General features: G+C 37.5%; 16 non-coding genes and 3 pseudogenes across 16 annotated transcripts in view; all 19 read right to left on the bottom strand.

The window, feature by feature from the left end:
- LOC132105029 (5S ribosomal RNA) overlaps positions 1–72 on the bottom strand; it is a 119-nt gene extending 47 nt beyond the window's left edge. The window contains exon 1 of the ribosomal RNA XR_009423743.1: positions 1–72. This exon is cut by the window's left edge and continues 47 nt beyond it. This is a non-coding gene — a ribosomal RNA (5S ribosomal RNA).
- Positions 73–156: 84 nt separating this feature from the next.
- Positions 157–275, bottom strand: LOC132104946 (5S ribosomal RNA). The gene has a single exon (XR_009423663.1). It is a non-coding gene; the product is annotated as a 5S ribosomal RNA (ribosomal RNA).
- Positions 276–787: 512 nt separating this feature from the next.
- On the bottom strand, positions 788–906 carry LOC132105212 (5S ribosomal RNA). Its single transcript, XR_009423915.1, has one exon. It is a non-coding gene; the product is annotated as a 5S ribosomal RNA (ribosomal RNA).
- An 84-nt stretch (positions 907–990) lies between these two features.
- Positions 991–1,109, bottom strand: LOC132104945 (5S ribosomal RNA). The gene has a single exon (XR_009423662.1). It is a non-coding gene; the product is annotated as a 5S ribosomal RNA (ribosomal RNA).
- Positions 1,110–2,259: 1,150 nt separating this feature from the next.
- On the bottom strand, positions 2,260–2,378 carry LOC132105109 (5S ribosomal RNA). The gene has a single exon (XR_009423818.1). It is a non-coding gene; the product is annotated as a 5S ribosomal RNA (ribosomal RNA).
- An 84-nt stretch (positions 2,379–2,462) lies between these two features.
- On the bottom strand, positions 2,463–2,581 carry LOC132104996 (5S ribosomal RNA). Its single transcript, XR_009423712.1, has one exon. It is a non-coding gene; the product is annotated as a 5S ribosomal RNA (ribosomal RNA).
- Positions 2,582–3,094: 513 nt separating this feature from the next.
- On the bottom strand, positions 3,095–3,213 carry LOC132105211 (5S ribosomal RNA). The gene has a single exon (XR_009423914.1). It is a non-coding gene; the product is annotated as a 5S ribosomal RNA (ribosomal RNA).
- Positions 3,214–3,297: 84 nt separating this feature from the next.
- On the bottom strand, positions 3,298–3,416 carry LOC132105064 (5S ribosomal RNA). Its single transcript, XR_009423776.1, has one exon. It is a non-coding gene; the product is annotated as a 5S ribosomal RNA (ribosomal RNA).
- A 2,197-nt stretch (positions 3,417–5,613) lies between these two features.
- Positions 5,614–5,733, bottom strand: LOC132105303 (5S ribosomal RNA; annotated as a pseudogene).
- Positions 5,734–5,817: 84 nt separating this feature from the next.
- On the bottom strand, positions 5,818–5,936 carry LOC132105142 (5S ribosomal RNA). The gene has a single exon (XR_009423850.1). It is a non-coding gene; the product is annotated as a 5S ribosomal RNA (ribosomal RNA).
- Positions 5,937–7,071: 1,135 nt separating this feature from the next.
- LOC132105028 (5S ribosomal RNA) lies at positions 7,072–7,190 on the bottom strand. The gene has a single exon (XR_009423742.1). It is a non-coding gene; the product is annotated as a 5S ribosomal RNA (ribosomal RNA).
- An 84-nt stretch (positions 7,191–7,274) lies between these two features.
- Positions 7,275–7,393, bottom strand: LOC132104944 (5S ribosomal RNA). Its single transcript, XR_009423661.1, has one exon. It is a non-coding gene; the product is annotated as a 5S ribosomal RNA (ribosomal RNA).
- Positions 7,394–7,913: 520 nt separating this feature from the next.
- On the bottom strand, positions 7,914–8,032 carry LOC132105159 (5S ribosomal RNA). The gene has a single exon (XR_009423866.1). It is a non-coding gene; the product is annotated as a 5S ribosomal RNA (ribosomal RNA).
- An 84-nt stretch (positions 8,033–8,116) lies between these two features.
- Positions 8,117–8,235, bottom strand: LOC132104943 (5S ribosomal RNA). The gene has a single exon (XR_009423660.1). It is a non-coding gene; the product is annotated as a 5S ribosomal RNA (ribosomal RNA).
- Positions 8,236–8,754: 519 nt separating this feature from the next.
- Positions 8,755–8,873, bottom strand: LOC132105179 (5S ribosomal RNA). Its single transcript, XR_009423884.1, has one exon. It is a non-coding gene; the product is annotated as a 5S ribosomal RNA (ribosomal RNA).
- Positions 8,874–8,957: 84 nt separating this feature from the next.
- LOC132104942 (5S ribosomal RNA) lies at positions 8,958–9,076 on the bottom strand. Its single transcript, XR_009423659.1, has one exon. It is a non-coding gene; the product is annotated as a 5S ribosomal RNA (ribosomal RNA).
- A 1,140-nt stretch (positions 9,077–10,216) lies between these two features.
- LOC132105302 (5S ribosomal RNA) lies at positions 10,217–10,336 on the bottom strand (annotated as a pseudogene).
- Positions 10,337–19,079: 8,743 nt separating this feature from the next.
- Positions 19,080–19,198, bottom strand: LOC132105055 (5S ribosomal RNA). Its single transcript, XR_009423767.1, has one exon. It is a non-coding gene; the product is annotated as a 5S ribosomal RNA (ribosomal RNA).
- Positions 19,199–20,274: 1,076 nt separating this feature from the next.
- LOC132105329 (5S ribosomal RNA) lies at positions 20,275–20,387 on the bottom strand (annotated as a pseudogene).
- Between the last annotated feature and the right edge of the window lie 683 nt (positions 20,388–21,070).

The raw sequence follows: 21,070 nt of genomic DNA, 5'->3' as shown, positions 1-21,070 counted from the left end.
ACCAGGCCCAAGCCTGCTTAGCTTCCGAGATCAGACGAGATCAGGTATAGCCAGGTTGGTATGGCCATAAGCGAAGGTTGCTGCAAAGAGAGGGCTATTTAAAGATCAGCCATTCTAATCGCCAGTACATTGTATAAGTAGGGAAGAAAACCCAAAAGCTTACAGCACCTAGTATTCCCAGGCGGTCTCCCATCCAAGTACTAACCAGGCCCAAACCTGCTTAGCTTCCGAGATCAGACGAGATCGGGCATAGCCAGGTTGGTATGGCCGTAAGCGAAGGTTGCTGCAAAGAGAGGGCTATTTAAAGATCAGTCATTCTAATGTCCAGTACATTATATAAGTAGGAAAGAAAACCCAAAAGCTTAAAGCACCTGGTATTCCCAGGCGGTCTCTCATCTAAGTACTAACCAGAACTAAACCTGCTAAGATTCAGAGATCGGGCATTGACAATTTTTTTTTTTGCAAGATTATTATATACTTAGTGAAAAATTTCCAAAAAGCTTAAAGCACCTTGCTATTCCAAGGCGGTCTCCCATCCAAGTACTAACCAGGCCTAAACCTGCTAATATTCAGAGATCGGACAATGACACTATTTTTTTTTTTGGCAAGATTATTATATAATTACTGAAAAATTTCCAAAAAGCTTAAAGCACCTGGTATTCCCAGGCGGTCTCTCATCCAAGTACTAACCAGACCTAAACCTGCTAAGATTCAGAGATCGGGCATTGACTCTTTTTTTTTTTTTTTTTTGCAAGATTATTATATACTTAGTGAAAAATTTCCAAAAAGCTTACAGCACCTGGTACTCCCAGGCGGTCTCCCATCCAAGTACTAACCATGCCCAAGCCTGCTTAGCTTCCGAGATCAGACGAGATCAGGCATAGCCAGGTTGGTATGGCCATAAGCGAAGGTTGCTGCAAAGAGAGGGCTATTTAAAGATCAGCCATTCTAATCGCCAGTACTTTGTATAAGTAGGGAAGAAAACCCAAAAGCTTACAGCACCTAGTATTCCCAGGCGGTCTCCCATCCAAGTACTAACCAGGCCCAAACCTGCTTAGCTTCCGAGATCAGACGAGATCGGGCATAGCCAGGTTGGTATGGCCGTAAGCGAAGGTTGCTGCAAAGAGAGGGCTATTTAAAGATCAGTCATCCTAATGGCCAGTACATTATATAAGTAGGAAAGAAAACCCAAAAGCTTAAAGCACCTGGTATTCCCAGGCGGTCTCTCATCTAAGTACTAACCAGACCTAAACCTGCTAAGATTCAGAGATCGGGCATTGACAATTTTTTCTTTTTTTTTTGCAAGATTATTATATACTTAGTGAAAAATTTCCAAGAAGCTTAAAGCACCTGGTATTCCCAGGCGGTATCTCATCCAAGTACTAACCAGACCTAAACCTGCTAAGATTCAGAGATCGGGCATTGACTCTTTTTTTTTTTTTTTTGCAAGATTATTATATACTTAGTGAAAAATTTCCAAAAAGCTTAAAGCACCTTGCTATTCCAAGGCGGTCTCCCATCCAAGTACTAACCAGGCCCAAACCTGCTAATATTCAGAGATCGGGCAATGACACTATTTTTTTTTTTTGGCAAGATTATTATATAATTACTGAAAAATTTCCAAAAAGCTTAAAGCACCTGGTATTCCCAGGCGGTCTCTCATCCAAGTACTAACTAGACCTAAACCTGCTAAGATTCAGAGATTGTGCATTGAGTCTTTTTTTTTTTTTTTGCAAGATTATTATATACTTGGTGAAAAATTTCCAAAAAGCTTAAAGCACCTTGCTATTCCAAGGCGGTCTCCCATCCAAGTACTAACCAGGCCCAAACCTGCTAATATTCAGAGATCGGGCAATGACACTATTTTTTTTTTTTTTTGCAAGATCATTATATACTTAGTGAAAAATTTCCAAAAAGCTTAAAGCACCTTGCTATTCCAAGGCGGTCTCCCATCCAAGCACTAACCAGGCCCAATCCTGCTAATATTCAGACATTGGGGCATTGACTCTTTTTTTTTGCAAGATTAATATATATATTATATTCAGAGATTGGGCATTGACTCTTTTTTTGCAAGATTATTATATACTTAGTGAAAAATTTCCAAAAAGCTTACAGCACCTGGTACTCCCAGGCGGTCTCTCATCCAAGTACTAACCAGACCTAAACCTGCTAAGATTCAGAGATCGGGCATTGACTCTTTTTTTTTATTTTATTTTTTTTTTGCAAGATTATTATATACTTAGTGAAAAATTTCCAAAAAGCTTACAGCACCTGGTACTCCCAGGCAGTCTCCCATCCAAGTACTAACCAGGCCCAAGCCTGCTTAGCTTCCGAGATCAGACGAGATCAGGTATAGCCAGGTTGGTATGGCCATAAGCGAAGGTTGCTGCAAAGAGAGGGCTATTTAAAGATCAGCCATTCTAATCGCCAGTACATTGTATAAGTAGGGAAGAAAACCCAAAAGCTTACAGCACCTAGTATTCCCAGGCGGTCTCCCATCCAAGTACTAACCAGGCCCAAACCTGCTTAGCTTCCGAGATCAGACGAGATCGGGCATAGCCAGTTTGGTATGGCCGTAAGCGAAGGTTGCTGCAAAGAGAGGGCTATTTAAAGATCAGTCATCCTAATGTCCAGTACATTATATAAGTAGGAAAGAAAACCCAAAAGCTTAAAGCACCTGGTATTCCCAGGCGGTCTCTCATCTAAGTACTAACCAGACCTAAACCTGCTAAGATTCAGAGATCGGGCATTGACAATTTTTTTTTTTTGCAAGATTATTATATACTTAGTGAAAAATTTCCAAAAAGCTTAAAGCACCTTGCTATTCCAAGGCGGTCTCCCATCCAAGTACTAACCAGGCCTAAACCTGCTAATATTCAGAGATCGGACAATGACACTATTTTTTTTTTTGGCAAGATTATTATATAATTACTGAAAAATTTCCAAAAAGCTTAAAGCACCTGGTATTCCCAGGCGGTCTCTCATCCAAGTACTAACCAGACCTAAACCTGCTAAGATTCAGAGATCGGGCATTGACTCTTTTTTTTTTTTTTTTTTGCAAGATTATTATATACTTAGTGAAAAATTTCCAAAAAGCTTACAGCACCTGGTACTCCCAGGCGGTCTCCCATCCAAGTACTAACCATGCCCAAGCCTGCTTAGCTTCCGAGATCAGACGAGATCAGGCATAGCCAGGTTGGTATGGCCATAAGCGAAGGTTGCTGCAAAGAGAGGGCTATTTAAAGATCAGCCATTCTAATCGCCAGTACATTGTATAAGTAGGGAAGAAAACCCAAAAGCTTACAGCACCTAGTATTCCCAGGCGGTCTCCCATCCAAGTACTAACCAGGCCCAAACCTGCTTAGCTTCCAAAATCAGACGAGATCGGGCATAGCCAGGTTGGTATGGCCGTAAGCGAAGGTTGCTGCAAAGAGAGGGCTATTTAAAGATCAGTCATCCTAATGGCCAGTACATTATATAAGTAGGAAAGAAAACCCAAAAGCTTAAAGCACCTGGTATTCCCAGGCGGTCTCTCATCTAAGTACTAACCAGACCTAAACCTGCTAAGATTCAGAGATCGGGCATTGACAATTTTTTCTTTTTTTTTTGCAAGATTATTATATACTTAGTGAAAAATTTCCAAAAAGCTTAAAGCACCTGGTATTCCCAGGCGGTCTCTCATCCAAGTACTAACCAGACCTAAACCTGCTAAGATTCAGAGATCGGGCATTGACTCTTTTTTTTTTTTTTTTGCAAGATTATTATATACTTAGTGAAAAATTTCCAAAAAGCTTAAAGCACCTTGCTATTCCAAGGCGGTCTCCCATCCAAGTACTAACCAGGCCCAAACCTGCTAATATTCAGAGATCGGGCAATGACACTATTTTTTTTTTTTGGCAAGATTATTATATAATTACTGAAAAATTTCCAAATAGCTTAAAGCACCTGGTATTCCCAGGCGGTCTCTCATCCAAGTACTAACCAGACCTAAACCTGCTAAGATTCAGAGATCGGGCATTGACTCTTTTTTTTTTTTTTTTTTTTTGCAAGATTATTATATACTTACTGAAAAATTTCCAAAAAGCTTAAAGCACCTTGCTATTCCAAGGCGGTCTCCCATCCAAGTACTAACCAGGCCCAAACCAGCTAATATTCAGAGATCGGGCAATGACACTATTTTTTTTTGGCAAGATTATTATATAATTACTGAAAAATTTCCAAAAAGCTTAAAGCACCTGGTATTCCCAGGCGGTCTCTCATCCAAGTACTAACTAGACCTAAACCTGCTAAGATTCAGAGATTGTGCATTGAGTCTTTTTTTTTTTTTTGCAAGATTATTATATACTTGGTGAAAAATTTCCAAAAAGCTTAAAGCACCTTGCTATTCCAAGGCGGTCTCCCATCCAAGTACTAACCAGGCCCAAACCTGCTAATATTCAGAGATCGGGCAATGACACTATTTTTTTTTTTTTTGCAAGATCATTATATACTTAGTGAAAAATTTCCAAAAAGCTTAAAGCACCTTGCTATTCCAAGGCGGACTCCCATCCAAACACTAACCAGGCCCAATCCTGCTAATATTCAGACATTGGGGCATTGACTCTTTTTTTTTGCAAGATTATTATATATATTATATTCAGAGATTGGGCATTGACTCTTTTTTTTGGCAAGATTATTATATAATTACTGAAAAATTTCCAAAAAGCTTAAAGCACCTGGTATTCCCAGGCGGTCTCTCATCCAAGTACTAACCAGACCTAAACCTGCTAAGATTCAGAGATCGGGCATTGACTCTTTTTTTTTTTTTTTTTTTGCAAGATTATTATATACTTACTGAAAAATTTCCAAAAAGCTTAAAGCACCTTGCTATTCCAAGGCGGTCTCCCATCCAAGTACTAACCAGGCCCAAACCAGCTAATATTCAGAGATCGGGCAATGACACTATTTTTTTTTGGCAAGATTATTATATAATTACTGAAAAATTTCCAAAAAGCTTAAAGCACCTGGTATTCCCAGGCGGTCTCTCATCCAAGTACTAACTAGACCTAAACCTGCTAAGATTCAGAGATTGTGCATTGAGTCTTTTTTTTTTTTTTGCAAGATTATTATATACTTGGTGAAAAATTTCCAAAAAGCTTAAAGCACCTTGCTATTCCAAGGCGGTCTCCCATCCAAGTACTAACCAGGCCCAAACCTGCTAATATTCAGAGATCGGGCAATGACACTATTTTTTTTTTTTTTTGCAAGATCATTATATACTTAGTGAAAAATTTCCAAAAAGCTTAAAGCACCTTGCTATTCCAAGGCGGTCTCCCATCCAAGCACTAACCAGGCCCAATCCTGCTAATATTCAGACATTGGGGCATTGACTCTTTTTTTTTGCAAGATTATTATATATATTATATTCAGAGATTGGGCATTGACTCTTTTTTTGCAAGATTATTATATACTTAGTGAAAAATTTCCAAAAAGCTTAAAGCACCTTGCTATTCCAAGGCGGTCTCCCATCCAAGTACTAACCAGGCCCAAACCTGCTAATATTCAGAGATTGGGCAATGACACTATTTTTTTTTTTTGCAAGATTATTATATACTTAGTGAAAAATTTCCAAAAAGCTTAAAGCACCTTGCTATTCCAAGGCGGTCTCCCATCCAAGCACTAACCAGGCCCAAGCCTGCTTAGCTTCCGAGATCAGACGAGATCAGGCATAGCCAGGTTGGTATGGCCATAAGCGAAGGTTGCTGCAAAGAGAGGGCTATTTAAAGATCAGCCATTCTAATCGCCAGTACATTGTATAAGTAGGGAAGAAAACCCAAAAGCTTACAGCACCTAGTATTCCCAGGCAGTCTCCCATCCAAGTACTAACCAGGCCCAAACCTGCTTAGCTTCCGAGATCAGACGAGATCGGTCATAGCCAGGTTGGTATGGCCATAAGCGAAGGTTGCTGCAAAGAGAGGGCTATTTAAAGATCAGTCATTCTAATGTCCAGTACATTATATAAGTAGGAAAGAAACCCAAAAGCTTAAAGCACCTGGTATTCCCAGGCGGTCTCTCATCTAAGTACTAACCAGACCTAAACCTGCTAAGATTCAGAGATCGGCATTGACAATTTTTTTTTTTTTTTTGCAAGATTATTATATACTTAGTGAAAAATTTCCAAAAAGCTTAAAGCACCTTGCTATTCCAAGGCGGTCTCCCATCCAAGTACTAACCAGGCCTAAACCTGCTAATATTCAGAGATCGGACAATGACACTATTTTTTTTTTTGGCAAGATTATTATATAATTACTGAAAAATTTCCAAAAAGCTTAAAGCACCTGGTATTCCCAGGAGGTCTCTCATCCAAGTACTAACCAGACCTAAACCTGCTAAGATTCAGAGATCGGGCATTGAGTTTTTTTTCTGCAAGATTATTAAATACTTAGTGAAAAATTTCCAAAAAGCTTAAAGCACCTTGCTATTCCAAGGCGGTCTCTCTTCCAAGTACTAACCAGGTCCAAACCTGCTAATATTCAGAGATCGGGCAATGACACTATTTTTTTTTTTTTTTTGCAAGATTATTATATACTTAGTGAAAAATTTCCAAAAAGCTTAAAGCACCTTGCTATTCCAAGGCGGTCTCCCATCCAAGCACTAACCAGGCCCAAACCTGCTAATATTTAGAGATTGGGGCATTGACTCTTATTTTTTGCAAGATTATTATATATATTATATTCAGAGATTGGGCATTGACTCTTTTATTGCAAGATTATTATATACTTAGTGAAAAATTTCCAAAAAGCTTAAAGCACCTTGCTATTCCAAGGCGGTCTCCCATCCAAGTACTAACCAGGCCCAAACCTGCTAATATTCAGAGATTGGGCAAAGACACTATTTTTTTTTTTTTTGCAAGATTATTATATACTTAGTGAAAAATTTCCAAAAAGCTTAAAGCACCTTGCTATTCCAAGGCGGTCTCCCATCCAAGCACTAACCAGGCCCAAACCTGCTAATATTGAGAGATCGGGCATTGACTCTATTTTTTTTATTTTTTTGCAAAATTATTAAATACTTAGTGAAAAATTTCCAAAAAGCTTACAGCACCTGGTACTCCCAGGCGGTCTCCCATCCAAGTACTAACCAGGCCCAAGCCTGCTTAGCTTCCGAGATCAGACGAGATCAGGTATAGCCAGGTTGGTATGGCCATAAGCGAAGGTTGCTGCAAAGAGAGGGCTATTTAAAGATCAGCCATTCTAATCGCCAGTACATTGTATAAGTAGGGAAGAAAACCCAAAAGCTTACAGCACCTAGTATTCCCAGGCGGTCTCCCATCCAAGTACTAACCAGGCCCAAACCTGCTTAGCTTCCGAGATCAGACGAGATCGGGCATAGCCAGGTTGGTATGGCCGTAAGCGAAGGTTGCTGCAAAGAGAGGGCTATTTAAAGATCAGTCATTCTAATGTCCAGTACATTATATAAGTAGGAAAGAAAACCCAAAAGCTTAAAGCACCTGGTATTCCCAGGCGGTCTCTCATCTAAGTACTAACCAGACCTAAACCTGCTAAGATTCAGAGATCGGGCATTGACAATTTTTTTTTTTTGCAAGATTATTATATACTTAGTGAAAAATTTCCAAAAAGCTTAAAGCACCTTGCTATTCCAAGGCGGTCTCCCATCCAAGTACTAACCAGGCCTAAACCTGCTAATATTCAGAGATCGGACAATGACACTATTTTTTTTTTTGGCAAGATTATTATATAATTACTGAAAAATTTCCAAAAAGCTTAAAGCACCTGGTATTCCCAGGCGGTCTCTCATCCAAGTACTAACCAGACCTAAACCTGCTAAGATTCAGAGATCGGGCATTGACTCTTTTTTTTTTTTTTTTTTTTTTTTTGCAAGATTATTATATACTTAGTGAAAAATTTCCAAAAAGCTTACAGCACCTGGTACTCCCAGGCGGTCTCCCATCCAAGTACTAACCATGCCCAAGCCTGCTTAGCTTCCGAGATCAGACGAGATCAGGTATAGCCAGGTTGGTATGGCCATAAGCGAAGGTTGCTGCAAAGAGAGGGCTATTTAAAGATCAGCCATTCTAATCGCCAGTACATTGTATAAGTAGGGAAGAAAACCCAAAAGCTTACAGCACCTAGTATTCCCAGGCGGTCTCCCATCCAAGTACTAACCAGGCCCAAACCTGCTTAGCTTCCGAGATCAGACGAGATCGGGCATAGCCAGGTTGGTATGGCCGTAAGCGAAGGTTGCTGCAAAGAGAGGGCTATTTAAAGATCAGTCATTCTAATGTCCAGTACATTATATAAGTAGGAAAGAAAACCCAAAAGCTTAAAGCACCTGGTATTCCCAGGCGGTCTCTCATCTAAGTACTAACCAGACCTAAACCTGCTAAGATTCAGAGATCGGGCATTGACAATTTTTTTTTTTTGCAAGATTATTATATACTTAGTGAAAAATTTCCAAAAAGCTTAAAGCACCTTGCTATTCCAAGGCGGTCTCCCATCCAAGTACTAACCAGGCCTAAACCTGCTAATATTCAGAGATCGGACAATGACACTATTTTTTTTTTTGGCAAGATTATTATATAATTACTGAAAAATTTCCAAAAAGCTTAAAGCACCTGGTATTCCCAGGCGGTCTCTCATCCAAGTACTAACCAGACCTAAACCTGCTAAGATTCAGAGATCGGGCTTTGACTCTTTTTTTTTTTTTTTTTTTTTTTTGCAAGATTATTATATACTTAGTGAAAAATTTCCAAAAAGCTTACAGCACGTGGTACTCCCAGGCGGTCTCCCATCCAAGTACTAACCATGCCCAAGCCTGCTTAGCTTCCGAGATCAGACGAGATCAGGCATAGCCAGGTTGGTATGGCCATAAGCGAAGGTTGCTGCAAAGAGAGGGCTATTTAAAGATCAGCCATTCTAATCGCCAGTACTTTGTATAAGTAGGGAAGAAAACCCAAAAGCTTACAGCACCTAGTATTCCCAGGCGGTCTCCCATCCAAGTACTAACCAGGCCCAAACCTGCTTAGCTTCCGAGATCAGACGAGATCGGGCATAGCCAGGTTGGTATGGCCGTAAGCGAAGGTTGCTGCAAAGAGAGGGCTATTTAAAGATCAGTCATCCTAATGGCCAGTACATTATATAAGTAGGAAAGAAAACCCAAAAGCTTAAAGCACCTGGTATTCCCAGGCGGTCTCTCATCTAAGTACTAACCAGACCTAAACCTGCTAAGATTCAGAGATCGGGCATTGACAATTTTTTCTTTTTTTTTTGCAAGATTATTATATACTTAGTGAAAAATTTCCAAGAAGCTTAAAGCACCTGGTATTCCCAGGCGGTCTCTCATCCAAGTACTAACCAGACCTAAACCTGCTAAGATTCAGAGATCGGGCATTGACTCTTTTTTTTTTTTTTTTGCAAGATTATTATATACTTAGTGAAAAATTTCCAAAAAGCTTAAAGCACCTTGCTATTCCAAGGCGGTCTCCCATCCAAGTACTAACCAGGCCCAAACCTGCTAATATTCAGAGATCGGGCAATGACACTATTTTTTTTTTTTGGCAAGATTATTATATAATTACTGAAAAATTTCCAAAAAGCTTAAAGCACCTGGTATTCCCAGGCGGTCTCTCATCCAAGTACTAACTAGACCTAAACCTGCTAAGATTCAGAGATTGTGCATTGAGTCTTTTTTTTTTTTTTTGCAAGATTATTATATACTTGGTGAAAAATTTCCAAAAAGCTTAAAGCACCTTGCTATTCCAAGGCGGTCTCCCATCCAAGTACTAACCAGGCCCAAACCTGCTAATATTCAGAGATCGGGCAATGACACTATTTTTTTTTTTTTTTGCAAGATCATTATATACTTAGTGAAAAATTTCCAAAAAGCTTAAAGCACCTTGCTATTCCAAGGCGGTCTCCCATCCAAGCACTAACCAGGCCCAATCCTGCTAATATTCAGACATTGGGGCATTGACTCTTTTTTTTTGCAAGATTAATATATATATTATATTCAGAGATTGGGCATTGACTCTTTTTTTGCAAGATTATTATATACTTAGTGAAAAATTTCCAAAAAGCTTAAAGCACCTTGCTATTCCAAGGCGGTCTCCCATCCAAGTACTAACCAGGCCCAAACCTGCTAATATTCAGAGATTGGGCAATGACACTATTTTTTTTTTTTGCAAGATTATTATATACTTAGTGAAAAATTTCCAAAAAGCTTAAAGCACCTTGCTATTCCAAGGCGGTCTCCCATCCAAGCACTAACCAGGCCCAAGCCTGCTTAGCTTCCGAGATCAGACGAGATCAGGCATAGCCAGGTTGGTATGGCCATAAGCGAAGGTTGCTGCAAAGAGAGGGCTATTTAAAGATCAGCCATTCTAATCGCCAGTACATTGTATAAGTAGGGAAGAAAACCCAAAAGCTTACAGCACCTAGTATTCCCAGGCAGTCTCCCATCCAAGTACTAACCAGGCCCAAACCTGCTTAGCTTCCGAGATCAGACGAGATCGGTCATAGCCTTTTTTTTTTTTTTTTTTTTTTTTTTATTAAAGAAATTTCAAATAAAGTACAATAGATTAAACACAAGCAATAGAAAATACAGCATTTCTTCTATACACATCTCTACATTACACATCTTTCCTTTACATAGATAATTTAAAAATGTCCTTCACTTCCTGGCAGCTTCCACATTGAATCATTTAAAACACAATAAACTTTTGGGGTAAAAACATCATAAAAATAATCCAACATATTTACACCTTTAAAATACACATACAGCCTTTCAATATATAATTCGATTTTCCTTTTAAACACAGTCCAAACATCCAACACAATGATTTCCTTTTTAGCCACAGTTCTTCTCTCCCATATTGCACTTTTCATTAGCATTACACACAGATTAATAAAATTTTTGTTTTGACACTTTTTTTCCCAACCAAACATCACCACTCTGTTCCATTCCATTACATTTTCATCCCAGTCTTCAGCAGTGTTGGGAAGGTTACTTTGGAAATGTAATAGGTTACAGATTACAAGTTACCCTGTTTAAAATGTAATAGTAGTGTAACTTTTTCAATTACTTTATTAAAGTAATGTAACTAATTACTTTTGAGTACATTTTGATTACTTTTCTAAATTTGTGAAAATTAAAGAATAATGAATAAAAGCATATACATCAACTCAAATACAGTTATCTAATAAGCATGTGACGTATTCTGTGTAATAAACTCCTGAAACATTGGTGTTTTTTTTAAACTGCTGTCTCTTTGTATATGATATGATGATAGTTTTCTCAAAATAAGTAAAATGCACATGAAGTGACACAGAACAGTTCTAGAAATTATGTTTATGTGCTCGTGTACTCCTATATTGAGATGGCAGAGGTTGAAAACACTGCAAGCTTCACTAGGCCTATGTGTAGTAAATGAAGCCATGTCTTTGCCATTCATTTACAGGAGGGGCGGACTGGGAAAAAAATTCAGACTGGAAAATTCAAACTCATACAAACAAATTCATGGACAAAACTATTTTTTGTATGGACCTGACATAAAAAAGGTTTAAATCTTTAATTTGGGGACATGCTAAATAATTAAAAGTTCTCTCCTGAACTGCACCTTCACTTCCATTTTTCTCTTCAGTCTCTTTATTTTGCCCTGTTATCCATCTCTCTCATGACTTTAATACTCAAGATTGAACAAAACTATACTTTACAATACAATACTCTACAATACTACAATATCTTTATAGAAAAATCCTAATACTGTACACGAGTCATGTTTTCCTTACAAAAATTGATCATGCTTTTTTTAGCCTATATACAATAACCTTTTTTGTTTTTTTTGTTTTTTGCAAATGGATTTGTATTTATTTTTAAATAACTAAATTTGTAAAATCATTTTAAATTTTTGGTTACCATAGTTAAACAATAGTAACTATTTTCTCTGGATTTATAGAAATATATTAAAACGTTAATTTTCGTAAGGGTTGTGTTGTTGTCTGTCCGTAGCTCCCCCTAAACCTATAAAAAAAATCTGATTGTTTTTCAGCTAAATTACTACTGTAACATTACAACTGATAATAATGATGTCCTTTATATAGTATTTTGAGTGATGACTGATGAGCAACGTGCTGCTGCTTGATTAATTAAATAAAAAAACAAAGAAAAAAAAAGCATCTTTACAGATGAAACTGACCTGAAACCCTGAACAGGAGTTCTGCTTCTCTGCTCCAGCTGTGCGCTTCCACAGTCCTCTCTCTCTCTCTCTCTCTCTCTCTCTCTCTCGCATTGATTACTCGGAGTCTGATCCAAACCGTTTGGCGGAGGCGCGGAGAGCGCGCGAGTCATGACTAACACTTCATGACTTATTAGAGATTTAATTATCAAATGGCGGATTCGCAAATGATCGCTTTAGTACATTCGGCAGGCAATTATACAATAATGATATTAAAATAGCGGGCAAAATCGGCTGCCAGGCAACCGGGAATTGTCCCGGTTCTACCGGTGTCCAGTCTGCGCCTGATTTCCACAGACACGCAGAACGTGCAGGAGTCATATATTGCATTTTTGGGGCTTAATATTCACAGACACTAGTCCATGTCATGTTTTGATTCAAGTGTACTGACCTACTTTTGATTTAGTCATCCAAAATGTGGCATATTCCGTCCGCGTTAGGCACGAGTTACGAACCAGACTGTGTTTCCGCTTCCCGGAAATTATTAGGGCGGTATGTCTCAGAATAGTCAGTGCAATTTGGGAAAGAAATCAGTTAAATCTGTATGTGGATGTGTGTAAATATTCAAATGTAATCCCCTTTGTAATCGTTAAAAATTCATAAGTAACTGTAATTTAATTACTCATTTTTTCTTAGTAACTGTAACTAATTACAGTTACATTAATTTTGTAATTAAATTACGTAACGCCGTTACATGTAACTAGTTACTCCCCAACACTGGTCTTCAGTCACATCTTTAATTAAACATTTACATTTTCTTAAAAACTCCTCCAGTTCTCTACAATATAAAAACATATGTAAAATCCCCTCTTCCTTTTCCTGGCACACTTTACACAGAGCATTTTCTTCCCTTCCTATTTTATTTAAAATAATCTCAGTAAAAACCACTTTATGCCTTATAAAATACTCCAAACATCCCAATTTAGTTTCCACACACTTCCCTGTCATGTTTCTCCATATATACTCTTTTTTTAAATCTTTGAATTTCTGCATCCAGTATCCATTTGCAATAGGCTCTTTAAAAACACCATCTCTAAAAGAACAATAAATCATTTTCAGAGTACATTCCTTAAAATCATACAGTTTTTCCCCTAATTTCACGTAAATACATTTCTCTTTTGGCTCTTCTTCCATACATTCTATTCTTTTAATCCACTCTTTGGGTATTGCGCTTTTAATGATTTCATATTTATTTTTTATGTCTTGTTCACTGTAATCCTCTTTTGCCTCCTCCATTGCATCTATAATAAATTGTGTCGGTAAAAAACCTTCTTTAAATTCATACAATACATCTCTCACTCTTGTTATCCCCACTTCCATCCATTTCTTTAAAAAAATCCCTTTGTCTTGTTTTAAAATGTTTTGGTTTAAGAACAGAGGTTGATTTAAAATGTGTTCTCTCCCATGTGGATCAAACTCAACTTTATCTAAAAATTTTCCCCAAGCACTTAAAATTTCTCTATAAAACTCTGGTAAATTTTCTGTCATCCAATTCTTCGTTTTCATCCATAAAATTCCATCCCCCATGTTAAGATCCCCACATTTGTTTAAAAAATATTTCATCGTCTTTTTCCACTCTGGTTTGTCCTCATCTTGTAGGTATTTCTTCACTACTTTCACTCTCAAACTATTTTTCCTCTGTTCCACATCTATTAAACCTAAACCCCCCTTCTCTACCGCCCCTAAAATCGTATTAAAAGCTATTCTTGCTGGCTTCCCCTCCCATAAAAAGTCAAGAAAACATTTCTTCAACCTCTTTTCTGTCCACATTGGCATATGCGACACATATAAAACATTCCATAGCTTAGACACCATTAAAACATTCAATACTAAAACCTTCCCTTTTAAGTTTAAAGTTCTTAATTTCCAAAAATTTAACCTTCTCTCTATTCCTGTTACTAGTTCCACCCACATTTCATCTCTTACTTTCATCTCATTTTTACCCATTAAAATTCCTAAAATCCTAATTTCTTCCACTTCCTTAAAATTAAAACTATCCTTTAAAACCATTGCTTTACCAAATCTCATATATACCGTCTTTTCTTCATTTACTTTACTCCCAGATCCTTTACAATATTCCTCTACAACATTCATAACTTCTTTGATGCTCTCCTTTCCTTTTACTATTATCGTTGTGTCATCAGCATATTGAAAAACCTTTCCCTCAGCATTATTTTCCTCAATTTCAATTCCAATTATTCCTTCTTTTTGTTTTATGGCCAATCCTAACGGTTCCGATACAAGTGAATATAATAATGCCGAAAGCGGACAACCCTGTCTTATCGATCTTGTGATTTTAAAACATTCTGTTAAAAACCCATTACACTTTATTCTCGTTAAAGCGCCCTTATATAAAATCTCAATATATTTGATAAAATCTCCCCCAAAACCAAATTTCTTTAAAACATCAAATAAATACTCGTGTTCAACCCGATCAAATGCTTTTTCAAAATCTAGACTAATTATGTAACCATCTTCATTTAGTTCTTTCATATACCATATTGTGTCTCTTATACTCATTGTTATATCCGCTATATCCCTTCCTTTTACTCCGTATGCTTGGTTTGTTTCGATTATACTTGGCATTACTTCCTTTAACCTGTTTGCTAAAACCTTTGATAAAATCTTAAAATCTGTGTTAAGCATTGTGATCGGCCTATAGTTTTTTAAATCTACCTTTTCTCCTTTCCTTTTATATATCAGTTTTGTTATCCCCATCCCCATTCTTTCATTAACTTCTTCTTTTTCAAAAATCTCACTAAAAACTTCATTTAAAATCTTGGTTAAAATCTCTTTAAAACATATATAAAATTCACTTCCCAAACCATCTATTCCTGGACTTTTCTGTTTATTCAGCTGCTGTATTGCTCTTTCAATCTCTTCTTCACCAATTTTTTGATCGCATTCTTTTTTATCTTCCTTACTCACTTTTACTTTTATTTGATTCAACAATTCAATTTTTTCGTTTTCTTCTACACCCCTGGCACTAAAAAGATCTTCATAAAAATTCTTTATTTCTTCTAAAATCTTTTCATTCCCCTCTACAACTTCCCCATTTTTCCCTCTTACCTGTTTTATTGTTTCAGCTTTCCCTCTCTTTTTTTCCAAATCAAAAAAAAACTTTGTGCACTTTTCTCCCTCCACAGTATATTTAGCTTTGCTCCTTAACCTCGCCCCCTCATATTCTTTTTCCTCTATTTCCTTCAGTTTTTCATCCATTTCCTTTATCTTTTGTATATCTTTATTTTCTTTATTCAATTCCGCTTCCAAACATTCCTTTATTTTTTTTTCGTTGTATCTTTTGCATTTGCGTATTATGCTACAATACTTAATTGAGAATTTTTTTATTAAAAACTTTACATTCTCCCACCAAATTCTCTTATCTTCTTCATACATTTCATTTTCCTTTTCTTTTTCTATAATTTCTTTAACCTTTAATACATAGTCTTAATTTTCTAACATTTTTGTATTTAAAACCCATATTCCTGGCCCTCTTTGCACTTTATTCCAATCCAATTTAAAAAATAAGAACTTGTGATCGCTAAAACTTGTTTCTTCATACTTAATATTTTCTATAAAATTCTCCACATTTCTTGTACATAAAATAAAATCAATTCTTGTTTCACACACAAACTGCCCCACTATTTGCCTTCTTGAAAACTCTTTTTTCTTTTCATTTCTTTCTCTCCACACATCTATCATATTATTTTCTGCCATTAAAGCTTTTAATTCTTTTCTCCCTTTGTCAGTTTTAAAAACCATTCCATCTGCCATGTCTTGTTTACTAAAAACCGTATTAAAATCCCCCATCATTATTATTTCTTTATACTTCTTTACAAAACTACTTAAAACATAAAAAAACTCTTTCTTTTCCTTCTCCTCCGTTGGTGCATGTACATTTACTAAAATCAATTCCCTTCCTTCATGTTTTGTCTCTACAACCATACATTTACCCATCGTATCTTTGTATAAAATTTGACTTGCTTTAAAAACATCATCCTTCATTAAAAAAGCCACACCTCTCCCAAACCTCCCATCTCCATTATTGTACAAAATCCCTCCTCCCCATCTCTTTTTATATTCATTCATTACATTTCCTCTCCAGTTTGTTTCCTGTAGTACAATAATGTCTTCTCTTTTACATTTTTCTTTTATATTTTCAAATTTCTTTAAGTTCAAAAGTCCTCTTGCATTAAAAGTCACAACACTTAAAACCATTAAAAAGAAAAATAATAAATATCTAAAACCCATCATTCTCAGTCTTTCTCCTCCAATTCCTTTAACACCTCAAACCTATTTAAACATTTCACTTTTTTTCTTGAACTTTCTATATTTGGCTTTACCTTTAGCGATCTTCTTCGTATTTTTCCCCTCTCCGCCTTTTCCTTCTCATCCTCCTCCATACTAATTTCTCCTTCGTTATCAGTTTCTTTGTCTTGTTCTTTTCCTTTTTGTCCATGAATTGAAGATATGTCCATCGGTGTAATTTGTGTGTCCTCTTCTCTTATTTGTTCATTGTTATTTTCTTTTTCTTTTTCTCCTTCTCCTTCCTGTCTGTTGTTTGTTCCTTCCTCTGTTTCCTTTGGTTGTAATTTGTCTTCTTCATGTCTTTCATCACAATGTCCTTCATCATTGTTTTCTTCATGCACCTGTCTGTCCACCTGTTCTTTCCTTCCACCTACCACCCCCTCCATCCAGCATTCACATTTATTTAAAATTTCTTGGCAATCCGGACACCTGACAGCATTGCAGTCTCGTGCAAAATGTCCCCTTTCCAAACATTTATGGCACTTGAATTCTGGGCACTCTTTCAGTAGATGTTCTGGGCTCATGCACAGCCTACAAGTCTTCACCTGGTGGCTGTGCATCACCCTAAAGTACTGGGGGCCTTCAGCTGTTTCAATCTTAGTGCTGTAAGGGAGTGATGCCACTTCTTTGGGGAACCTCACCTTTACAAACCTTGTGCCGTCTTCGATGTCAGTGTCCGGATAGCACCTTCTTTTGATTTTAGATATGGGGGAAACCCCCCATCCTTCCAATTTGTTTACAATTTCCTTATCCTCCAGGTAGACAGGCAGGTGCATGAAGGAAACAACGTAATCTTTATTTTGCAGTTTTTTTACTTCACAGTCCACTCCCTTTATTGTCAATCCATTGATTAAAATGTCACACATTTCTTCCTGTTCCAATGTCAGTTCATATTCTTTGCTTTGTCTGGGTCTTACAGCCAACACCTTTCCACTTCCAATTTTTTCTGAGATTGCTTTAATTATATCCTCTCCTCTCACACCAATCACATTCTCTGTACTCACGATCACTGTTGCCTCCTTTAAATATTTTCTTTCACCAAATCTTTTCCTTGCTTCTTGATCTTTTACATTTCCAGCTCTTTGTCGCTTCTCCAGTCCAGTGTCATTTGCCGTGCGTGTTCCTCCAGCCAGTCCATTGTCGTTTGCCATACTTGTTCCTCCAGCCATTCTAGTGTCGTTTACCATGCGTGTTCCTCCAGCCAGTCCAGTGTTGTTTGCCATGCTTGTTCCTCCAGCCAGTCCAGTGTCGATTGCCATGCGTGTTCCTCCAGCCAGTCCAGTGTCGCTTGCCGTGCGTGTTCCTCCTGCCAGTCCATTGTCATTTGCCATTCGAGTCTCTCCAGCCAGTTCCGAGTCGTTACCATACAATCCGTCCATTTTTGAGAAAAAAAAGATCAACCACCCTCCAGACAGCGATATGCTGCTGTTAGGTGGCTTTCAAAAAAGAAAAAATGCCAAAGAAACAATCACAGATTCACAAAACAAACAAAACAACCACAAATAGAAAAACACAAAATGGAGGAGAGCCTTCCTCTCCCAACTGCAGCCAACACTTCCTGTAGCTCTCTAGCGCCCTCAGGTTGGTATGGCCGTAAGCGAAGGTTACTGCAAACAGAGGGCTATTTAAAGATCAGCCATTCTAATGGCCAGTACATTATATAAGTAGGAAAGAAAACCCAAAAGCTTAAAGCACCAGGTATTCCCAGGCGGTCTCTCATCCAAGTACTAACCAGACCTAAACTTGCTAAGATTCAGAGATCGGGCAATGACACTATTTTTTTTTTTTTGGCAAGATTATTATATAATTACTGAAAAATTTCCAAAAAGCTTAAAGCACCTGGTATTCCCAGGCGGTTTCTAATCCAAGTACTAACCAGACCTAAACCTGCTAAGATTCAGAGATCGGGCATTGACTCTTTTTTTTTTTTTTGGCAAGATTATTATATAATTACTGAAAAATTTCCAAAGAGCTTAAAGTACCTTGCTATTCCAAGGCGGTCTCCCATCCAAGTACTAACCAGGCCCAAACCTGCTAATATTCAGAGATTGGGCATTGACTCTTTTTTTTGCAAGATTATTATATACTTAGTGAAAAATTTCCAAAAAGCTTAAAGCACCTTGCTATTCCAAGGCGTTCTCCCATCCAAGTACTAACCAAGCCCAAACCTGCTAATATTCAGAGATCGGACAATGACACTATTTTTTTTTTTTTGGCAAGATTATTATATAATTACTGAAAAATTTCCAAAAAGCTTAAAGCACCTTGCTATTCCAAGGCGGTCTCCCATCCAAGTACTAACCAGGCCCAAACCTGCTAATATTCAGAGATCGGGCAATGACACTATTTTTTTTTTTTTGGCAAGATTATTATATAATTACTGAAAAATTTCCAAAAAGCTTAAAGCACCTGGTATTCCCAGGCGGTCTCTCATCCAAGTACTAACCAGACCTAAACCTGCTAAGATTCAGAGATCGGGCATTGACTCTTTTTTTTTTTTTTGCAAAATTATTAAATACTTAGTGAAAAATTTCAAAAAAGTTTACAGCACCTGGTACTCCCAGGCAGTCTCCCATCCAAGTACTAACCAGGCCCAAACCTGCTTAGCTTCCGAGATCAGACGAGATCGGGCATAGCCAGGTTGGTATGGCCATAAGCGAAGGTTGCTGCAAAGAGAGGGCTATTTAAAGATCAGCCATTCTAATGGCCAGTACATTATATAAGTAGGAAAGAAAACCCAAAAGCTTAAAGCACCAGGTATTCCCAGGCGGTCTCTCATCCAAGTACTAACCAGACCTAAACCTGCTAAGATTCAGAGATCGGGCATTGACTCTTTTTTTTTTTGCAAGATTATTATATACTTACTGAAAAATTTCCAAAAAGCTTAAAGAACCTTGCTATTCCAAGGCGGTCTCCCATCCAAGTACTAACCAGGCCCAAACCTGCTAATATTCAGAGATTGGGCATTGACTCTTTTTTTTTTTTTGCAAGATTATTATATACTTAGTGAAAAATTTCCAAAAAGCTTAAAGCACCTTGCTATTCCAAGGCGGTCTCCCATCCAAGTACTAACCAGGCCCAAACCTGCTAATATTCAGAGATCGGGCAATGACACTATTTTTTTTTTTTGGCAAGATTATTATATAATTACTGAACAATTTCCAAAAAGCTTAAAGCACCTGGTATTCCCAGGCGGTCTCTCATCCAAGTACTAACCAGACCTAAACCTGCTAATATTCAGAGATCGGGCATTGACTCTTTTTTTTTTTTTTGCAAGAGTATTATATACTTAGTGAAAAATTTCCAAAAAGCTTAAAGCACCTTGCTATTCCAAGGCGGTCTCCCATCCAAGTACTAACCAGGCCCAAACCTGCTAATATTCAGAGATTGGGTATTGACTCTTTTTTTGCAAGATTATTATATACTTAGTGAAAAATTTCCAAAAAGCTTAAAGCACCTTGCTATTCCAAGGCGGTCTCCCATCCAAGTACTAACCAGGCCCAAACCTGCTAATATTCAGAGATCGGGCAATGACACTATTTTTTTTTTTTTGGCAAGATTATTATATAATTACTGAAAAATTTCCAAAAAGCTTAAAGCAGCTGGTATTCCCAGGCGGTCTCTCATCCAAGTACAAACCAGACCTAAACTTGCTAAGATTCAGAGATCGGGCATTGACTCTTTTTTTTTTTTTTTTGCAAAATTATTAAATACTTAGTGAAAAATTTCAAAAAAGTTTACAGCACCTGGTACTCCCAGGCGGTCTCCCATCCAAGTACTAACCAAACCTGCTTAGCTTCCGAGATCAGACGAGATCGGGCATAGCCAGGTTGGTATGGCCGTAAGCGAAGGTTGCTGCAAAGAGAGGGCTATTTAAAGATCAGCCATTCTAATGGCCAGTACATTATATAAGTAGGAAAGAAAACCCAAAAGCTTAAAGCACCAGGTATTCCCAGGCGGTCTCTCATCCAAGTACTAACCAGACCTAAACCTGCTAAGATTCAGAGATTGGGCATTGACTCTTTTTTTTGCAAGATTATTATATACTTAGTGAAAAATTTCCAAAAAGCTTAAAGCACCTTGCTATTCCAAGGCGGTCTCCCATCCAAGTACTAACCAGGCCCAAACCTGCTAATATTCAGAGATTGGGCATTGACTCTTTTTTTTTTTTTTGCAAGATTATTATATACTTAGTGAAAAATTTCCAAAAAGCTTAAAGCACCTTGCTCTTCCAAGGTGGTCTCCCATCCAAGTACTAACCAGGCCCAAACCTGCTAATATTCAGGGATCGGGCAATGACACTATTTTTTTTTTTTTGGCAAGATTATTATATAATTACTGAAAAATTTCCAAAAAGCTTAAAGCACCTGGTATTCCCAGGCGGTCTCTCATCCAAGTACTAACCAGACCTAAACCTGCTAAGATTCAGAGATCGGGCATTGACTCTATTTTTTTTATTTTTTTGCAAGATTATTATATACTTAGTGAAAAACTTCCAAAAAGCTTAAAGCACCTTGCTATTCCAAGGCG

Source organism: Carassius carassius, chromosome 25, assembly GCF_963082965.1.
Source record: "Carassius carassius chromosome 25, fCarCar2.1, whole genome shotgun sequence".
NCBI lineage: Eukaryota > Metazoa > Chordata > Actinopteri > Cypriniformes > Cyprinidae > Carassius > Carassius carassius.
This window is presented reverse-complemented; position numbering and strand designations above follow the sequence as displayed.